The sequence below is a fragment of the Brassica rapa genome, chromosome A02, assembly GCF_000309985.2.
Source record: "Brassica rapa cultivar Chiifu-401-42 chromosome A02, CAAS_Brap_v3.01, whole genome shotgun sequence".
NCBI classification, from domain to species: domain Eukaryota; kingdom Viridiplantae; phylum Streptophyta; class Magnoliopsida; order Brassicales; family Brassicaceae; genus Brassica; species Brassica rapa.
The window spans coordinates 19,818,963-19,838,905 of record NC_024796.2 but is presented as its reverse complement, the minus strand read 5'-3'; the positions used below and the strand labels follow the sequence as shown (position 1 = coordinate 19,838,905).

At 40.9% G+C, this 19,943-nt stretch overlaps 1 protein-coding gene across 1 annotated transcript in view; it reads left to right on the top strand.

Annotated features, from left to right (window-relative positions):
• Positions 1 to 8,250, top strand: part of LOC117132036 — a 38,192-nt gene extending 29,942 nt beyond the window's left edge. The window contains exon 4 of the mRNA XM_033285389.1: positions 7,291 to 8,250. The gene's annotated coding sequence lies outside the window, so the exon portion shown is untranslated. The remainder of the gene's footprint in view (positions 1 to 7,290) is intronic.
• The last annotated feature ends 11,693 nt before the right edge of the window (positions 8,251 to 19,943 follow it).

The following is a 19,943-nucleotide window of genomic DNA, read 5'->3' as shown; positions in this document are numbered from 1 at the left end:
TCCTCCTTTGGGTTGTCTTTTGAATCCTCGTCGAAACGCTTTTCGTTACGTCTCAATCGGAGTTTCCATTGAGATTTTACGACGAAAACAAGTAGGACGCTTCTCGGCTTGCTTCCATTCGCTACTTAGCGATCTGTCAGACTGTCAGTCACTACGTAGCGACCTGTAAGTCCTCAAAGGGTCCTTCCTTTGCGTTCTCCTTTGAATCCTCTTCGAAATGCTTTTCGTTTCGTCTCAATCGGAGTTTCCGTTGAGATTTTACGACGAAAACAAGTGGGACTCGTCTCGGCTCCCTTCCACTCGCTATAGCGACCGAGATGACATCCTCACTCGCTATAGTGACCTGTCAGGCCTCAAAGGGGTCCTCCTTTGCGGTCTCTTTTGAATTCTCATCGAAACGCTTTTCGTTTCGTCTCAATCGGAGTTTCCGTTGAGATTTTACGACAAAAACAAGTAAACCTCATCTTAAACTCCTTGGCTTGTTTCTGCTCACCCTACCTCCATCTTTGCGTTCACTTTCGAATCTCGATCGAAACGTCTCTTATTTCGCCTCGATTGAAGTTACCATTGAGACTTTACGATATAAGGAAAAAAAAAAATCCGCAAAGACCTATTTTCTCGCATGGATTCAGATTCATCGTATAAAACGGCAATGGTTAACTTAACACCTTAGCCGCCTTAACTATACGATTACGTTGGACCTTTCTACAAAAATCGACGTCTTATCTAAGGAGAAGATAAGAGTCAAGTTCGGAAGATAAATGTCAAGTTTCAAAGGATAAACACCAATATCGAAAATGGCGAAGATACACGAGAATAGGAAACAGAAATGAGCACGCAAAACTGAGAAGGGACAAAACTGCATCTTCGAGAGAACTAAGGTATTTCCGACTTGAAATTTTTGAAATCAGACTTGGAATTTTCGTAGGAAATTACTTTGAGGCTGCCATAGAACTTTAGGGAACGTAAAACCTAGGCGGATAGTCTAGCGAACTAAGTTTTAAGCGATTTTTTCCTGTCTCGATATATTGTTCCATAATTGGTCATCCAGATCTTGCAAACCGATCTAAACTCTCCGAAAGTCGAGAAACGATCGCCATGCATATCAAGCTCGCTTCCTAAAAAGAGAAAAAGTTAGAGTCATAAACGTCGTCTTAAAACCGATTCATTTATGGCAATTTCCTCGGAACCGACATATCCCAAGTCGTCAACGTGGAAACAACCAAATCACAGTCCAAGCGTAACCTATGAAAAACGTCCCGCGACTAGATCGTATTGAAATAAACTTCGGTAATACTCCATGGGTAACTCCACGCAACTTTCACCTAAGATCAAAATCACAGCGGGAACGTTTCTCGTAGAACCCGCAGAAACAATGCTACTTTGACATATGTGTACATATCACTGAGTTACGACCTCTGTAAAATCGGTTATGTGATATGATAAATTATCGTATAGCCCACAGTCGGAAATCATATGATAAATTCTTCGTAACGAAACTAAGTCCTAACAACCAAACGGTTAACGGAAAATCTAAACTTTTCGAAAATTGACCAAGTTCAATACGCTCCTCCAAGCCCGGAACGTTTTAACCGTAATACGCGGCATGTAAGGAAAAATTCATAACAAAGCTCCTAAAGCTATACGAAACATCATTAAGAATCCACGAAATAGATCTCGGAAGGCCAACACTTCACAAAACACTATGAAGAAAAACGCCTGTTCCCATGGACAAATTTACACGACACCTCAGTCATAATTCCTCGATAAATAAAACTATTAGCATCCAAACAGGAACAACAATTTTGGCTGCGAACATTCGTAGTCAAACCAGAATGTTTCTCAAACGCAGGGCTAAGACTAAACCCTTGCAACATCGCGAAACATCTACAAACCCGCGAACATTTCAATCCCGAAACGCGGCATACGAAAGAATAACAAATCTTCAGCATCGCGAGACGTCGCAGACGCCTGAAGATTCGTTCTTCGACGAAATTTCCTTCCTCGATAAAAACATTTTCTTGGAAGACCAGACAGTCATACGCACTAACATCTTCTCAAAACATATCCTTCGCAAAGACTCGAAACGGTATTTTTTACCATTAAGTTTGTTGCTGATCACAACAAACTCTCAACGTCCTAAACAGACTTAGCCATCTCGTAGAGATGACTCTTGTACATCCGACACAAGGATAATAGCGCTATAAAAGAAATCCGAAATTTTGGTCCAGCACTTCCGATCTCCGGAGAGATGCTCGATTCCAACCATACAAGTCGTATAAGCCGAGAACCTATCGCGGACTTTAAATCGGTATGGAATCAGGATGAAACTGAAACGGGATACGTAAGTCGAATTAGTCATCGCACCCTCTAAAACCAGAAGTAAACCTAGGTCTTGCCCTAAACCCAGCGCACTGGTCTCTAACATCTCTAGGCATAGTATCAAACACCCTGATACGAGATCCCAAAATTTGTCTATTTGCCAATATTCGAGAATCTTCAGAAATCCCGCAAGTTTACACACTGCAGAAAACTCTCGAAACAGATTACGGATATAGCAATTCACACAGAGTTAGATTACGAGATGACAACTCGTAGTTTTCCTTCTACATCCATACAAAATGCCATCGGCAGCAACACGCCTTATAACCGCTACATAAAAACTAGACCATAAAGGTCTCACTAGAAAACTAGTCATAAGATCCTTAACTCAAAGACGAACTACGAAAGGCTTGATCCCTTCAACAAGGGTACGTAGGCAGCCGTCATAAGGCGCAGCCCCAATCTTATCGCGTTTTCTACTTTTAGGAGAGCGAGAAGATCACTTACCACAGACCTTTTCAACCATTAATTCCGCCTAACTCACCTAACTTGCCTAACTTGCCAAGCCACTCGCTAGAACCTCACGCTAGAAGCTCATGATTCTAACGAGCTGGGGGGCTAACTGTTGGGGTCAAAATCGGTCACGACGGAATCAATGTCTGAAAGTCCGTAAAAATCAGCATACCCGTTTTTACGAAAAGTAATCTTCGTAAAGATATCTTTACGAACAGCCTTGCAGTAAAATATCGTCCAAATCTCAATCGAACCACTAAATACCGATTGTCCGAAGGCAACGGACATGTATCCAAATCGGCTGCGGACAAGCTCGAGTATGGAAATTAGACCGCAGACAAGCCAAGCTCGATCGATACGCGGCGACCAAGCATGCACACAGCTCAGTCGCTACGTAGCGACCGAGCGTTCGTCCCGCTCGGTCGCTACGTAGCGACCAAGCTCGAGCCAAAGCTTGGTCGCTACGTAGCGACCGAGTGATCGTCCCGCTCGGTCGCTACGTAGCGACCGAGCTCGAGCCAAAGCTCCGTCGCTACGTAGCGACCGGGCTCGAGCCAAAGTTCGGTCGCTGTGTAGCGATTGAACCTTTCCGAACGTCAATACGACACCAGTTCTTGCATTCTCGTCAAAACCTTCGAATGCTATCTCCCGAAGACCGTAGCAAGCTCAGTCCATCTTTCCCGCCATTCTAATTCATCGATCAAACTTCGCGGATTAGAAACCGCGGAAAACTCGTAGTAAATGTGTCGAGTCGGAAGACGGCCCAAAGGGACCTAAAACACGACTCGAGGCCCATCCTATGATTTTCCTAACCAAAAGCCCGTAAACCACAGCCTGGTTTACGCTTGGTCCACAAGGAAGGATAAATGTCAAGTTTCCGCGGATAAATACGGAAGTTTTGAAGATAATTGTGAAGATCGGGAAAAATGGAATATCTCCATTTTTATGCTATGACAGCTTAAGGGCAGAAGAGTAAAAGCGTAAACCGACCTTGGAGCTAGTATATAAGGAGTCCTAGGCGAGGAGCAAGGGGAGAACTTTTTAGATTCGGAATTCTTCGCACTTAGAAACTTTAGGCTTATTCTCGACAAGTTCGGTTTCTATGACTGGCACTCAATTACTAGACAAACTCGCCTAGGCAGTTCGATTTCTTGTCCAGCTCTATCAATTGAACTACGTTCGGCTTGATCCTCGAAAGGGGTACGTAGGCAGCCTTTAACAAGGTTCAGTCCGAAATCAATCAAAAACCTTTTCTTTATCTATTTCGTCTTTCGTTATCGAGCTGCGACTCAACTAGGTTTGAGCTTTTAGGCCGCTAGAACTAAGTAACTCGCTGACAGTCTTTGCGGCCAAAGCTTTCATGATCGCTTGTAATGATCGCAACACTGTTACGCAGACTCGAAATAAGATCAGCTGTTTTCTCTAAACTCGTTTGTTATCTTTTCATAATTTCTGCATATATTTGGTCACTTGTCGTTGGCTCTCGCAGAGATCCGGGACCTCTGGGAAATTAGGGTTTTCCTAGTTTCCTTATTTAAACGGAAATCGACAGTACGAATTTCGGTTCCCACACAGTTTTAGGATAGATTTAGGATTTTTAGGTTTTGTTCTTAAAAAAAAAATCAAAAGACTCGAAAATTGGATTTGATACTGTGAGAATGCTAGTCCTTTGATGCGAGTTGTTGAATTGCATTGGTGTTGACATGGGTTATTGATAGAGTATTAAAAGACATTATTTTACTGAGCTGTGATTTTGGTTATTGATAGCTAATGTGTTTTATTGTGTTCAGTTTTCAGGTATGGAGTTGGAGTTGCCTAGTCGTCTATAAGGTGAGGGCTTGGAACCTCAGGTTAAGAAGATTAATAACAGCTGCCGACTGGGACTTCTCGAGTTGCTGATGGATAAAATGAAGCCAAAATTTGATGATGTGATGAAAGATCCCCTTTTCTCGCATATTATGGTTATCAAGAAGAATAATCTGAAGTTTTCGGCGAGGCTGGTACACTCTTTCTTGTGTAAAGAGTTGATGACAAGCAAGAGACATGAGAAGTGGTTCACCTTTGCTAGAAGGCCTTTGTGTTTTGGATTGCAAGAGTATCATGCTGTCACTTATCTGAAAGTGGAGCAAGAGAAGAACAGTGGGTTAGTGACATGGAAAGATGATGATGATTTTTGGAACACGCAGATAAAGACATATGGGAAAATAAACATGCATATCAGAAAAAAATGTATTTGGAAGAGAGCAATACCTGGACTTGGGTTGATAGGGTGAGGCTGATCTATTTTTGCGTTATTATGGGTGTGGTGATGGGGAGGGATGAGAAGGTGAATTTCCCACACTTGTACATGAAGTTGGCGATGGATTTGGAGAAGCTTCGGAATTACCCATGGGGTCTGTACTAGTTTGATTTCCTGCTAAAGCAAATTGATAAAACAAGGGATAAATTGGAGCAGAATGAGGGGTACCTGATGGAAGGATTCTTGTTTGGTTTACAGATTTGGATAATGGAAGCTATTCCTGCTTTAGGAGAAATTTGTGGCACAAAAGCCAGCGAAAATTTTACAGGTCCTCTATGTGGTAATTGGAGAGGATGTGCAAAATGTTCTTATGAAGATATCATTGGCGTTGAGACTTTTTTTTCAAAAAAGTTATGCATATATTTTTCTAATAAAAATATTTTGATTGTCTTGTTCACTTTACTAATGATTTGATTGTTTTTTAGAGGATTTTGCATTCATTCATGGAATTCCACATAGATGGAGTAGTCCTTTTGGCTATCGATTTTTTGATATCACTCAAATTACCTTAAAGAGTTAATTTACTCTCTCAAATAAGAAGTTCAATTGCAGTACTTAAGGATCGAATCCACAGGGAGATAGGGAACCTAATAAATCTAATGGGATTTGTTAAGTAGGATTAGGATGGTTTAATGATTAAAATGTAAATTTGCAGTTTTGTTGAGCAAGTAATTGCTCGATTAATTTTGTTGAGGTTTTGATGCTTAAAAGAAAATGGCTAGACTTAGGGTTTTTATTCAGGAAACTTGGAATTATAATCCTACATATGCCTAATGAGTTGCATGCATGATAATGTAGAGCTCAACTACAAAATAGCAAGTCAATCTTCTCTCGCGTTTCTGGACTTGTCTATTAACTAGATCTAATGACCCAAATAAGCTTGTTCTATCAATAGCAAGTGTCGATCGATTATCCTATAGGAATATCGATCGATACACCTTTCACTCTTTCGATCGAGATAATCGATCGACGCACTTCTATTTAAGCTTTATGCACAGGTTGAATGATGCTCAATAAGCTTACTATATCAGCTCTCGCCTTACTCTTAGCAAGAATCTTGGTTCAATTAGAATTGTTTCAGGATGAGAATGAAGCTATCACTTTTATCTAAAAATCCTAGGGCAAGTTCTAGGTAGCTAATCTAGAATCAGACTTTAGTGACAATCCTAATGATTATTATCACAACTCATCAATCTATAGTTGGGGCTAATCCCTTATAACCTATTTAAACCCTAAAATCTAAGAATGGAAATACTCAGACATGCCCACGCAATTCATAACAGCAATTAGGTAAGAAAACTTCATTAGAATAGTAAATAGATATTAATGGAGTTCCAATCACAAATATAACTTTGGCTCTTCTTTCCAATCTATCAAAATCCTATAAACCTTTTGCTGATAATAGTAAAACTAGAAACACAAGAATGCACACTTTGCCTCTAACATGGTGGCAAAGCTTATATAATTAGGTTAAAACTCGTCATCGGTAATCTTGTAAATTGGTGAAGACTTGGGCTTCAAGTCGTATGTGACCAAACTGGCTTATGTAAACATCGATCGATATTTGTTCAATATCGACCAATGGTCGAGGTCGATGGTCATTTCGGGTACTTGCTCCAAATATCTCCAAAATGTTCCAAAATCATCACTTATCTCCAAATCACTTCTGATCTTATAAATATAATAAATTGACTCTATAATATAATAATTAGTAATAAAAACACCTATAAACCATGGGTGAAAGTGGGTCAAATCCATGGTCTATCAACTTCCTCAGACTGCCCTTTTGCTTGTCCTCAAGCAAAACAAACAGGCAGTCTCTCTGAAAGAGGTTTGAAAACAGCAAGGACTCACACAATTTTAAAGTTAGAATCATCACCTCTACAATATTGCAATCCACATCTAAGAAGTCTTAATCACAAAAGCACATTATGCCATATCCTAGCTTAGCAACAAAATTCACCTAGCTAACAACTTAGCAAATCTTGTCCGACATTCCCCTCTACCAACCTCATTTCTTAGCATAAATAAAAGTGCAGACTTTATCTTGGGAGTATCGATCACATGATGCAAGGATTTTCAAACAAGTATCTGAACCTGCAGGTAAACATTAGTTCCTATCCTCTCTCTCTACTAATTTTTCCTCTTAGTCAAAGTCTGCTTATATTTGCAAGATCACTGACCAAGATTGGACATGCTTCCATGAATCAAACCTTAATGGTCGGTGCCACCAAGTCCTGTTCACTTCTTTTTGACCTATATCCTAGGATTATTTGTGAAACAAGCCTTAATGGTTGTAGCCACCAAGTCATGTTCTAATCCTTTACCTATAGAATTCTTATGAAGCAAGCCTTAATGGTTGTAGCCACCAAGTCCTGTTCATATTTCTTCCTAATAAATCTCTAATAGATATGTATATATATATATATAATTTTTATTTTTATTTTTAATATCTCGAAAATAGAGAGAGAGAGAGAGAGAGAGAGAGAGAGAGAGAGAGAGAGAGAGAGAGAGAGAGAGAGAGGAGAGAGAGAGAGAGGAGAGAGGAGAGAGAGAGAGAGACGAGAGAGAGGGTGATAAATATATATACATAAGGCTTTACCTTCCAGACTTGTTTGAAGAATCCGAACCCATGTATACCAAGCTCCAAGACAAACAGCTGTGTCAAGTTTTAGTGTTGGAGGTCAGCTTTGGTTCCTTCAAACAATCTCAGCAAGTTTAACATAGTTGACAAGTTGATCCACTTTAGTATCTTTAGTACTATCTGGTGCTAAAGAGTGGTTAGATAACAAACAAAAATCTAATAAGTTCATTATCCCCTTCTTGACTTAATAAAAACTTTATGTTTGAAAATATTTTTAAAATTCATGAATAAACTAACATTAGTAAACCTTCCCAGACTTAAACTACACTGTCCCAAGTGTAAACTTAGTGGGAGTTATGGTGATAATTAAATCATAAGTACTATGGAAACCTAAATTCCCACTGTCGATTTCCGTTTAAATAAGGAAACTAGGAAAACCCTAATTTCCCAAAGGACCTGGATATCTGCTAATATCACAAGTCAAGCAATAAGAACGCGAGAAAAACAACGATAAAGTATAAGAAATCGAAAAGAGAGCAAAGTAGATCTTATTCCGAATTTGCGTATGAGCGTTTACAACAAGGTATAAGCCTAGGCTCGAGAGCTGTCGGCGAGATTCCTAGTTCTAGCAACCCTAAGACGACTAAACCTAATTGAGTCACAGCTCGAAATAACAAAAACCGAAAATTTCCTAAATTGCTCTAAGTGCTAAGTTTGCTCTGAAAAAGTTCCTTCCCATGCCTCTCGCCTAGGACTCCTTATATACTCGCTCCAAGGTCGGTTTACGCTTTTACTCTTCTGTCCTTAAGCCGTCATAGCATAAAATGGAGATATTCCATTTTTTCCGATCTTCGTAATTATCCTCAAAATTTTGTATTTATCCGCAGAAACTTGACATTTATCCTTCCTTGCGCGCCAAGCGTAAACCGTGATACGGTTTACGGGGTTTTGGTTAAGAAATCGTAGGGTGGGCCTCGAGTCGTGTTTTAGGTCCCTTTGGGCCGTCTTCCGACTCGAAGCGTTTACTGCGACTTCTTTCGATAAAGAACAAACTTTCCGCGGTTTCAATCCGCATAGTTTGATCCATGATTTAGAATAGCGGAAAACATGAACCGAGTTCGCTACGGTCTTCGGGAGATAACATCGAAGGTTTGACGAGAATGCATGGACTGGTGTCGTATCGACGTTTCGGAAGAGCTCGGTCGCTACGTAGCGACCGATCGTGGCGCGTTTAGTCGCTGCGTAACGACCTTTTTCGAGCTCTCGTCGGACGTCTCATTTATTCCTCCGCAAAGCTTTTCGTAAGAAAGAATCTATTTCGAAAAAGTATTTATTGGAGAAATTATCATTTTCTTCCTCGGACGTTTTGAATGTTAACTTCGTCGCAACCGTTTTTGACCCCAACAAGTACGTAATGTAACAAGTTAGAACGATATACCAGACCGGAATGATTGTCGACCGATGTACGAATGTTGATATCGGTCGCTGCAAGTTCAGCTCTGTCGATCGATGTCGACAGTGTCTCGTCGGTCGAACTCACGACAATCGTCTACTCGGATCTCTCTTCTTTTTTTATGACCTGCAATAATTAAAAACTAGCATAAATAGTAGATTAATAAAAACCAAATAAATATAACCAAATAGTGGATTGCCTCCCACTCAGCGCTTTGTTATAGACATTTAGCTTGACTTTGGAGGTGATTGGGCTAGTAATGTTGAAAGCTGGCACTTGTTGGGAAATAAGTCTCTATCTCTTCTTTGCACTTGTTGAACCATGTGCCAGTGAAGTCTCAAATTGCTTCATCTCCTCTGCGCCATTTGTCCTTCATATTGTAGTTGCATCTTCTGTCTTCAATAATCTATCTTGTTGCTGATGCTTCTGGTCGACGGGTAATGTAACTCTGAATCTCCACTAATCCCTGTTGAATAGCTTCTATCTTGGAAGTCAAAGCACTAATGGTGATGTCCATTGGGAAATAGATGTCATCACATCTCATATCAAGCCTCTCCTCTGTAGTTTCCAGAGCTCTATAGATCCCTTCTACCAACTGATCTATCTCTTCTATGGTGTGAAAATCTGGTTTAGACTTCGTCGTATGTAACTGTGGTGGATTGTCGTCGACCGATGCTGGTAAGCGATTGTCGATCGATGCATGTAAGCGATTGTCGATCGACGCCTGTCGATATCTATCGATCGATGTAGGGCAAGAAACGTCGGTCGCACGCTGAATTCTGGCTAGTTGATACCACTCAAATTACCCTAAGGAGTGTTACTCTCATCAAAAGAGGTTCAGATGTAGTACTTAGGGATCGAATCCACAAGGAGCTAGGGAACAATTAAATCTAGTGTTTATTAATTCTAAGAGTTGTAAATGTTTAAATGAAATAGCAATAGTAACAAGCGAAGTAAATAATAAATGTAACTTGGTTGAAAATAATATTAGATGCAGGGCCACTATCCAGGTGTTGGAGATTATAATACCCATAGATGCCTATTTGTTGCATGCATGATATGTTAGAGCTCAATCGCTTAACTCAGTGATCAGCTGTCGCATGTTTCACTGGTTAACAGGCTAGATCTCGTGTCTCAATGGTTAGTATGTCTACAACGAGAGAGTGTCGATCGATGGTCCTATTGGGACGTCGACCGATACACTTTTGCCAACATCGATCGATAGTCAGTTGAGGACATCGATCGACGGGTTCAAGCCAGGTCTATGCGCGAGTATGATATACCTTATTAAGATACTAAATTGGCGGTTAGCCCTCTCTAGCAGTCCTAATATGATAGATAGATAGATGTCAGGACGGGATAACAAGGGTGCTTGAGTATGCAATCCTATGATCAAGTTCTAGTTAGCAAGGCTAAAACAATCAATGAATACAAATCTATCATGAATATCACAACAAGGCAGATCTATAGTTTGGGGCTAATCCCACAAACCTATCTGAACCCTGGATCTAATAATTGAACTACTCAGACATAGCAAAGCAATTCATAACAATGAAGAAATAGAAACTCATAGTATAGATGAAAATAAATAAAAACAAGGAGTTCCAATCACAAGTGATCTTCTCTCCAAAACTCTCTTCTCTCTCTCTCAAAGTAAAACTGTAACAAAAAACTCTCCCTGCCGTCAAAAACACTTAGGCAGTATATAATCTACTAGGTTAAAAACTCGTCAGGGCATTTTGGTAATTTGGCTTGGCCTTGGGTTTTAAGTCCGCTGGATCCAAAATGTCGCGTGTCTGATGTCTTGACATCGATCGATGGTACTTGTGTACATCGATCGATATTAATCTTCATCTGTCGAGGCATCTCCTGGTATCGATTGACAGCACTGATGCCCATCGATCGATTGTTCTTCCTCTCATCAACCTCTACGTGGTCAGCTCGGGTGAAATGTCCTTTAAGCTCCAAAATGCTCCAAAGTCATAGCTTTTCTCCGAAATGCACCTGAACCTGAAAACATACATAGAAGAGTAAAAAACATAGATATATATATAGTAAAATACTTATATACCATGGATGAAAATGGGTCAAATCCAAGGTATATAACTAGTCTTGCCTCATCTCTTCCATTCAAGTATTTAGCCAACAGATACTATCATTCAATGCATAGTAAACTCCATCCAGCTTCATTTGGAAGTCTTCTTTGTTCTCCGCAGATTCCATAGAAGATCTCATTGATCTCGTCCTTGGTGTGGATCTATGGTATTAGCGTAGTTTGTGTGAATGAGCTAGCATGTTCTGGAAAACATATGTAGGTGTGCTCATCTCTTGAAACTCTATCCATAAGTCTTCTGATATCTTTGTTGTGAACGCAAATGGTGTGTCCATCAACGTCTCTGGCGTATCCCTGATCATCTCTGTAGATTTCATACTCATCCTTCTCTTTCCAATAAAACTTCCTAGTACCGAAAGATCAAAGGCACTTCTGCCAAATTCAGGACGTATGTTGGCCGATGTTGAGACGTCAACGTCGATCGATGGTCGAGTAGGATGTCGAGACCTTTGTTTGAAGCTCTTATCTATGCCACCAGCTGTGTCACAGAAATTCTTTGTAACCTTCTGCTGGTGGTCTGGAAAGTTGTGTTGTTGCACGAAGAGGTTGTCTGCTCCATTAGCCGTCTGAAGGATGTCTGCAATATCCTCTCGAGATACATGCAGTGTACGTCCATCGACTGCTCTTGCGTAGCCATTTGGGTCTTTGAAAATACCAAATTCGTCTAGAGTTAGATATTGGTTATCAAATTTATCTATTTCGCTTACAGTGGTTTTTGGTTTTGGACGGATGTCGATCGATGTTGTATGGTTGATGTCGATCAATGTTGAAGGATTGATGTCGATCGATGGAGGAATAGCTCTATCGATCGGATGGCTGAAATGTGTTCTTTCCCAAGCAGCTTCTGCTCGTTTCTGATATGTGTCATCGCGTCTTTGCATGTTGAGAAGTTCCTCATATGTGAAACCCTCATGCAGTTCATCATCTCCTTAATTACGGTATGCAATCTCTACTGCGTAGCTCTCGTGATGGCGATCATCTGCCCAACTTCCAATTGAGTAATCTTTATCTCGGGTAGCGTCAACATTAGTGTCGATCGATGGGTAATAGGCGATGTCCGTCGATGCTCGAAGGTGGCTTGGTTGATGAAGTTTAGTGTCGATCGATGTTGAACCGTTCCTGTCGATCGATGGCGACTTCTTTTTCCAAGAGGAATGATGGAGAAGTCTATCTTCTTCCTCATAATCTTCATCATACTCCTCCGTATGCATGTTGTGTGCTGCCATAGTGGGATTGTAGTAATCATTTTCTCATTATCCTTGATTACTGTCGACTGATTCTTCTCCTGCTGCGTCGGTCAATTTTTGTTGGGCACTGTCGATCGATGTGGCAGTGTTAGTTTCGATCGACGCCAAGTATTCTATCTCGTACTCAGCTCCACAGTGGCATGCTGCAATGATTCCTATATCATTAATTCTTGTGGGAGTCGTCTGTGGCTTCTTGATTGGAAGAGGGTTGTAGTGGACATGAGGATCTATCAGTGTTAGACACAACTGGTTGGTTTGGAAGTTGCACACTACTCCTACACTTGACAAGAATGCTCTCCCAAGTAATAGAGAAGAGTTCCAGTTTAGCTAGATGTCCAAGACATGAAAATCAACTGGAACTAGGACATTACCAATCTGCACCTCTACGTCTCTCACAATTGCTCCTGAGTTCCTCTAAGAACAATCCACAAAAATAAATAATTCTTTGGAACGCTGCACCTGCAGACCCATATGGTCTACCATAATCTTAATCCTAGGTAGGATGCTGACTGATGCTCCTGCGTCGCACAAGGCATGTGGGAATTCAATACCTTTCACTGTGCAAGGTATTGCAAATTGTCCTGGATCACTTTTCTTCTTCAATGTAATATTTTTCCTCATCTGTTCTCTAGCCTCACAGAACATTCTCGTAATGTCTTCTTCTGTCTCTTTAGTTTCTCTGAAGAACATCCACAATTTGTAGGTAAAATAAGCTTTAACGAATGGCTTATCTAGAGGAATCATGAAAACTCTTTTTTGGAAACTTTCATTTTCCTTTTCATTAGCGCCCCTCTTCAGATGTTTCGCCACTTTTTCTTTTCTTCTCCTTAGGTTTCTTCCCATAGGAACCCTATCGACTTCCATAGGATCTACTCCATCATCTGAAGGTGTCCTGACGGTCTCTAGTGAGTTTTTCGAAGGTTTGGGTTTGGGCCTGAGTGCATTAAGACGTTCCACATCTATCATCGGCATCTGCACTCGATACGTAAGAGGTACTCGTCGATAGATGGGTGCTGGAGGTTGTCGATCGATGGCTGTCTCCTGATGTCAATCGATGACGGGGTCAGAATGTCGATCGATTTTGACGTAGACAGGGCTGAGCGGATGTGGGTGTTTTGCTGCGAAATCTTTGTGAGTCATGATCCTCACGGCATTGCAAGATGCGGTTGACTCCGTAGGTGTTGTCGATCGATGTTCAAGAGAGGATGTTGATCGGTTTTGGATGACTTTTGTCGACCGATGTTCGTGGCTCGGCGTCGATCGACACCAATGCGATCCGCCAAAACTCAACAGAATTTCTACTTTGAAATCTCTTTCTTGCAGCTTCTCTTCCTTCACCACTTGCCAGAAATCACCCCCAGTGATGACATTCACATGGTACTTCATCACATCATCTTCTACCCCTCTTGTCAAGGCTCCCTGCCTCTTAACAGCTTCTCATGTCTGAACAACCTGCATCTCCAGCTTCTTCACATGAGTGCTCAAAGTCTCAAACTTTGTGTTCAGGTTGGTGTAGACAGAATCAATCTTTCCATTGAAGTCCACTGTCATGCGCTGCTGTCTCTGAAGAACTCTATCAAGCATCTCCTCAATCTTGCTCTCTTGAGTTGGCGGTGGTGGATTCTGGTAGTAAGAGTTTCCATAACCCTTGTTGTTGCTATAGTTGTTGTTGTAGTTGCTGTTGTAGGGTTTCTGGTGCTGCAAACTCTGATTGAAATTGCTCCTACTTCCATAGGAGTTTTTGTTTCCACCCTGGTTTCCAGAACCTTGGAATCCAGTTCTACTAATGAAGTTCACATCTGTTTTCTCTGTTCTACACTCTGTGTCTATAGCTTCTGCATCTTCAACCAAGCAGACTTGCTTCCTGAGAAGCTTGTGAACACTGTCCAGCTTTTCCTTCACTTCATCCATCTGGTCATCCCCAAGGATGGTGGAAGATCTTCTCCTCTCAAAGTCAGTGTTCTTGGTGCTGCTGTATGCTAGGTTTTCATTGACCTTTACTGCCTCCTCTGGATTCATGGTGTTGAAGTTCCCATTGCTGGAAACATCAAGAGCCATCCGGTACTGCACCGCGATGCCTCAGTAGAAAGTACTGAGCACTTATACTTCATTGAATCCATGGTGAGGACAGTCTCTCAGATAAGCCTTGAATCTGATCCAGGAGCTTCAGAATGATTATGTAGGCTCCTGAGTGAATGTAGCAATCTTGCTCCTCAAGTCTTCAGCACCTGTTTCATCAAAGAAGTTGCATAAGAATGCATTCTTGATGTCGTTCCAGGATGTGAGAGATCCTGGTGGTAGCTGCTTAAGCCAATGTGAAGCATCTCCAACAAGTGAATACTTGAAGAGCTTGCATAGGAGGTAGTCTTCAGAGACTCTCTCAACTTTAATAGCAGATATGAGATCCTCGAACCTCTTCAGATGGTACATAGTATGCTCGTGAGATAACCCATAGTAGGGTGTCTGTCCCACGAGTGTGTAGTACTGTGGCTTCAACTCGAAATCCCTCTGAATAATTGGAGGTCGAATGGCTGATATGTTGGTGTAGAACTGATCTGGACAGTTGTAGTCAGCTAATGTTCTGGGTCGAGCGGCCTCATATACAGGTAGAGTAGCTCATGTAGCTTCAGTATCAGACTCATGGATAGCAGCCCCCTGAGAGTCTATCCTCTGACATGTTGCATTACGCCAATGATCTTCCTGGGCATACAGGTCTCCTCTCTCATCACGTTGATATATCATGGATTTGACCCATTTTCACCCATGGTATATAAGTATTTTACTATCTATATACTATATATTCTATCCTATTAGGTATGTTTTCAGGTTCAGAAGTATCTTGGAGTAAAGTGATGATTATGGAGCATTTAAGAGCTTAAATGAGATTTCATCCGAGCTGACCATAAGAGGTCGATACGAAGAAGAAACAATCGATCGATGCACATCCAGTGGCTTCGATCGATACAAAAGAGAAGCCTCGACGATTGAAGATTTTGATCGATCAATGTACATCCTGTACCATCGACCGATGTCGAGACGTGGAAGCACAACTTGGTTCCAGCCGACTTTAAACCGAAGACTTCACCAAATTACAAGATTACCCCTGATCAGTTTTTAACCTAATAATTAGATACTTGCCTAAGTGTTAGGAGGCAAGAGAGCCTTTGGCCACCTTTGTATTCTTATTTTCAGCAGAGAGTTTTAGGAGAGAAGATCATATAGAGATTTGTGATTGGAACTCCATTGATTCATCTATTCAATTCTATGCAGTTTTTATTTATATTTTGTGTCATGAATTGCTTAGCTATGTCTGGGTAGTTTACCTGTTAGATTCAAGGTTCAAATAAGTTAGAGGGATTAGCCCCAACTATAGATCACTAAGTTGTGGTATTTTATTGATTGATTGTTCTTAATGCTTGTTTTAGATTAGCTAACTAGAATATTGAACCTAGGAATATGCATGAGTCAAGCATCCTTGACGATCCAGTCCTGAATCAAATATGTCAGGCTAGACTGCTAGAAAAAGGCTACCGCTGAACTAGACAGCTAGTGAGCATTATCAACTTGCGCCTAGGGCTTAACTAGAAGCATCGATCGATATCGTCTTCTGACAATCGATCGATATTTGCGAAAGGTGTATCGATCGATATCCTTATAGGACCATCGATCGACACTTTCTTGTGATCAAAAAACGACAGTTGAGATCCAAGATCTAGTTAGTTAACCAGTGAAACATTGCCATCGCTGATCACTGTGTTCAAGAATTTGAGCTTTAGTATATAATGCATGCAACTGATAGGCATCTATAGGATTATAATCTCCAACACCTGAATAGAAACCCTGCATCTAATACCTTTCCAATAAGTTACACCCCCAATCATCTTGTTAGTCGAGCAATAGACTTGCTCAATTAGGATTGCTATTTACTTTAAAACCATAAAACAACAAACACTTAAAATTAATAAATTAGTAGATTTAATAGGTTCCCTAGCTCTTTGTGCATTTGATCCCTAAGTACTACAATTGAACCTCTTATTTGATAGAGTAATTCACTCCTTAGAGTAATTTGAGTGGTATCAAATTTGGCGCCGTTGCCGGGGAGCTTTGATCGCCATTAGATTTAATGTTATTAATTCTTTTCTTTTCTTTACCCCCATTCTGACACAAGAAAAATTTCTTGTCTTTTCAGGTGCATGCCCAGCAGTACCAGAAGCAACAAGGAAAAACACCTGCTATTCTCAGAAGATCCTACTAACTTGGAACACACGATCCGCAAAGATCAACGTTCCACATCGCTCGACGCAGCAGCTTTTACATCGACTGATTATCGCATCCACCCATGGACCGACACCCGACCTTCATTGTCGACCGATCCACATCGTTCGACATCGATCAATTCTACACCGCGTACATCGATCAATTCTACACCGCGTACATCGATCGATCCTCAGTCGCGAAGCATGGTTGTGATTGATATTCTCAGACAGGATGAGAATGGAGACCTGCATGACCAGGATGGTCATCTGCGTAATGCAACAGGTCAGAAACTAGACGCTCAGGGGAATGTAATCACTGATGCTGATGCTACAGGAGCTTCTCAACCTGAAGAAGAGGCTGCTCCACCAAAGGCACTAGCCGACAAAAATCGTCCAGACAAGTACTACACCAACAGATCAGCTATTCGCCTTCCAGAGATTCAAAATGAGAATTTCGAGCTGAAGCCTTAGTACTACACACTCGTGTCGCAGGTACCCTACTTTGGGTTACCGCACGAGCATCCTATGGACCATCTGGAGAGGTTCGAGGATCTTATCGCTGCTATTCGTATGGATGGAGTCCCTGAGGACTGGAGAAGCGATGCACTGGCTTAAGCAGCTACCCACAAGATCTCTAAACTTTGGGTCAACATCAAGAATGCTTTCTTGCGAAACTTCTTTGATGAGGCACGCGTTTAAGACTTGAGGAGCAAAATTGCGTGGATCAGATTCAAGTTCACCTAGTTAACAACTTAGCAAATCTAGTCTGACATTCCCCTCTACCAACCTCATTTCTTAGCATAAATAAAAATGCACGCTTTACCTTGGGAGTATCGATTACAGGATGCAAGGATTTTTGAACAAGTATCTGGACCTGCAGGTACACATTAGTTCATATCCTCTCTCTCTACTAATTTTCACTCTTAGTCAAAGTCTGCTTATATTTGGAAGAACATTGACTAAGATTGGACAGTCTTCCATGAATCAAGCCTTAATGGCCACCAAGTCCTGTTCACTTCTTTTTGATCCATATCCTAGGATTATTTGTGAAGCAAGCCTTAATGGTTGTAGCCACCAAGTCATGTTCTAATCCTTTACCTATAGAGTTATTATGAAGCAAGCCTTAATGGTTGTAGCCACCAAGTCATGTTCGAATCCCTTTCTAATAAATCTCTAATAGATATGTATATATATAATTTTTTTTTAATATCTATATTTCGAACATAGAGAAAGAGAGAGGGTGATAAATTTATCTACACAAGGCTTTACCTTCCAGACTTGTTTGACGAATCCGATCCCATGTATACCAAGCCCCAAAACAAGCAGTTGTGTCAAGTTTTAGTGGTTGAGGTCAGCTTTGGTTCCTTCAAACAATCTCAGCAAGTGTAACATAGTTGACAGGTTGATCCACTTTAGCATCTTTAGTACTATCTGCAATCAGTAAATCTAGAATGGTGCTAAAGAGTGGTTAGATAACAAGCAAAAATCTAATAAGTTCATTATCCCCTTCTTGATTCAATAGAAACTTTATTTTTGAAAATATTAATAAAATTCATGAATTAACTAATATCAGTAAACTTCACCCCAGACTTAAACTACACTGTTCCCAGTGTAAATTTAGTCAGAGTTATGGTGTTAATTAAATCATAAGTACTTAATGTAACAAGTTTGAACGATATATCAGAACGATGTAAGGATGTTGATATCGGTCGCGGTAGGTGATGGTCTGTCCATCAATGTCGACAGTGTCTCGTCGGTCGATACTCACGGCAATCGTCTACTCGGATCTCTCTTTTTTAATATATATAATGACCTGCAATAATTAAAATCAACATAAATAGAAGATTAATAAAAACCAAGTAAATATTACCTAATAGTGGGTTGCCTCCCACTCAGCGCTTTGTTATAATCATTTAGCTTGATTTTGGAGGTGATTGGGCTAGTAATGTTGAACGTTGGCACTTGTCATGAAACAAGTCTCCATCTCTTCTTCGCGCTTGTTGAACCATGTACCAGTGAAGTCTCGCATTACTTCATCTCCCCTGCGCCATTTGTCCTTCATTATTGTAGATGCATCTTCTATCTTCTGCAATCTATCTCCAAGACTCTCAAGATTGAACTGATGTCTCATAATTGTGGCGTATGTGTCAGCTGAGATCTCCTCTCTCATCACGTACAAGAATGAAAGTTGCAACCATGTCTCGCGGCTCAGTATCGATCGATGTTCGGACTGAAGTATAGATCGATGTCGGATGGAAGATGTCGGTCGACGGGAGATGAGTGTCTTCGGTCGACGGTGATGGGTGAGTATTGGTCGACGGGACTAGTGCCTGGGTCGACGGTGGTTGACGAAAATCGAGCGACGAACAAGCGATGTTGTCGATTGATGAGGAGCGCGCTTTTTTGCGGATTGAACGCTCCAAACTTGCAGGATATGGTGAGAATAGAAGTTGAGTTTCCTTGTTGTTTCTGGTACTGCTGGGCATGTACATGGAAATCCAAGAAAAAAATATTTATGTCAGAAACTTAACAAAATTAAATCTAATAGGCGATCAAAGCTCCCCGGCAACGGGGCCAAATTTGATATCACTCAAATTTCTCTAAAGAGTGAATTTACTCTCTCAAATAAGAGGTTCAATTGCAGTACTTAGGGATCGAATCCACAAGGAGCTAAGAAACCTAATAAATCTAATGGGATTTGTTAAGTAGGATGGTTTAATGATTAAAATGTAAAATTGCAGTTTTGTTGAGCAAGTAATTGCTCGATTGATTGGTTGAGGTTTTGGTGCTTAAAGGGACATTGCTAGACTTCAGATTTTTATTCAGGAAACTTGGAATTAGAATCCTACAGGTGCCTAATGAGTTGCATGCATGATAATGTAGAGCTCAACTATTAAACAACAAGTCAATCAGCTCTCGCATTTCTGGACTTGTCTATTAACTAGATCTAATGACCCAAACAAGAGTGTTCGATCAATAAAAAGTGTTGATCGGTTATCCTATAGGGATATCGATCGATACACCTTTCACTCCGTCGATCGATTATCCAGTATGGATATCGATCGACGTGCTTCTAGTTAAGATTTATGCGGGGGTTGAATGATGCTCACTAAGCTCACTAGATCAGCTCTCGCCTTACACTAGCAAGAATCGTAG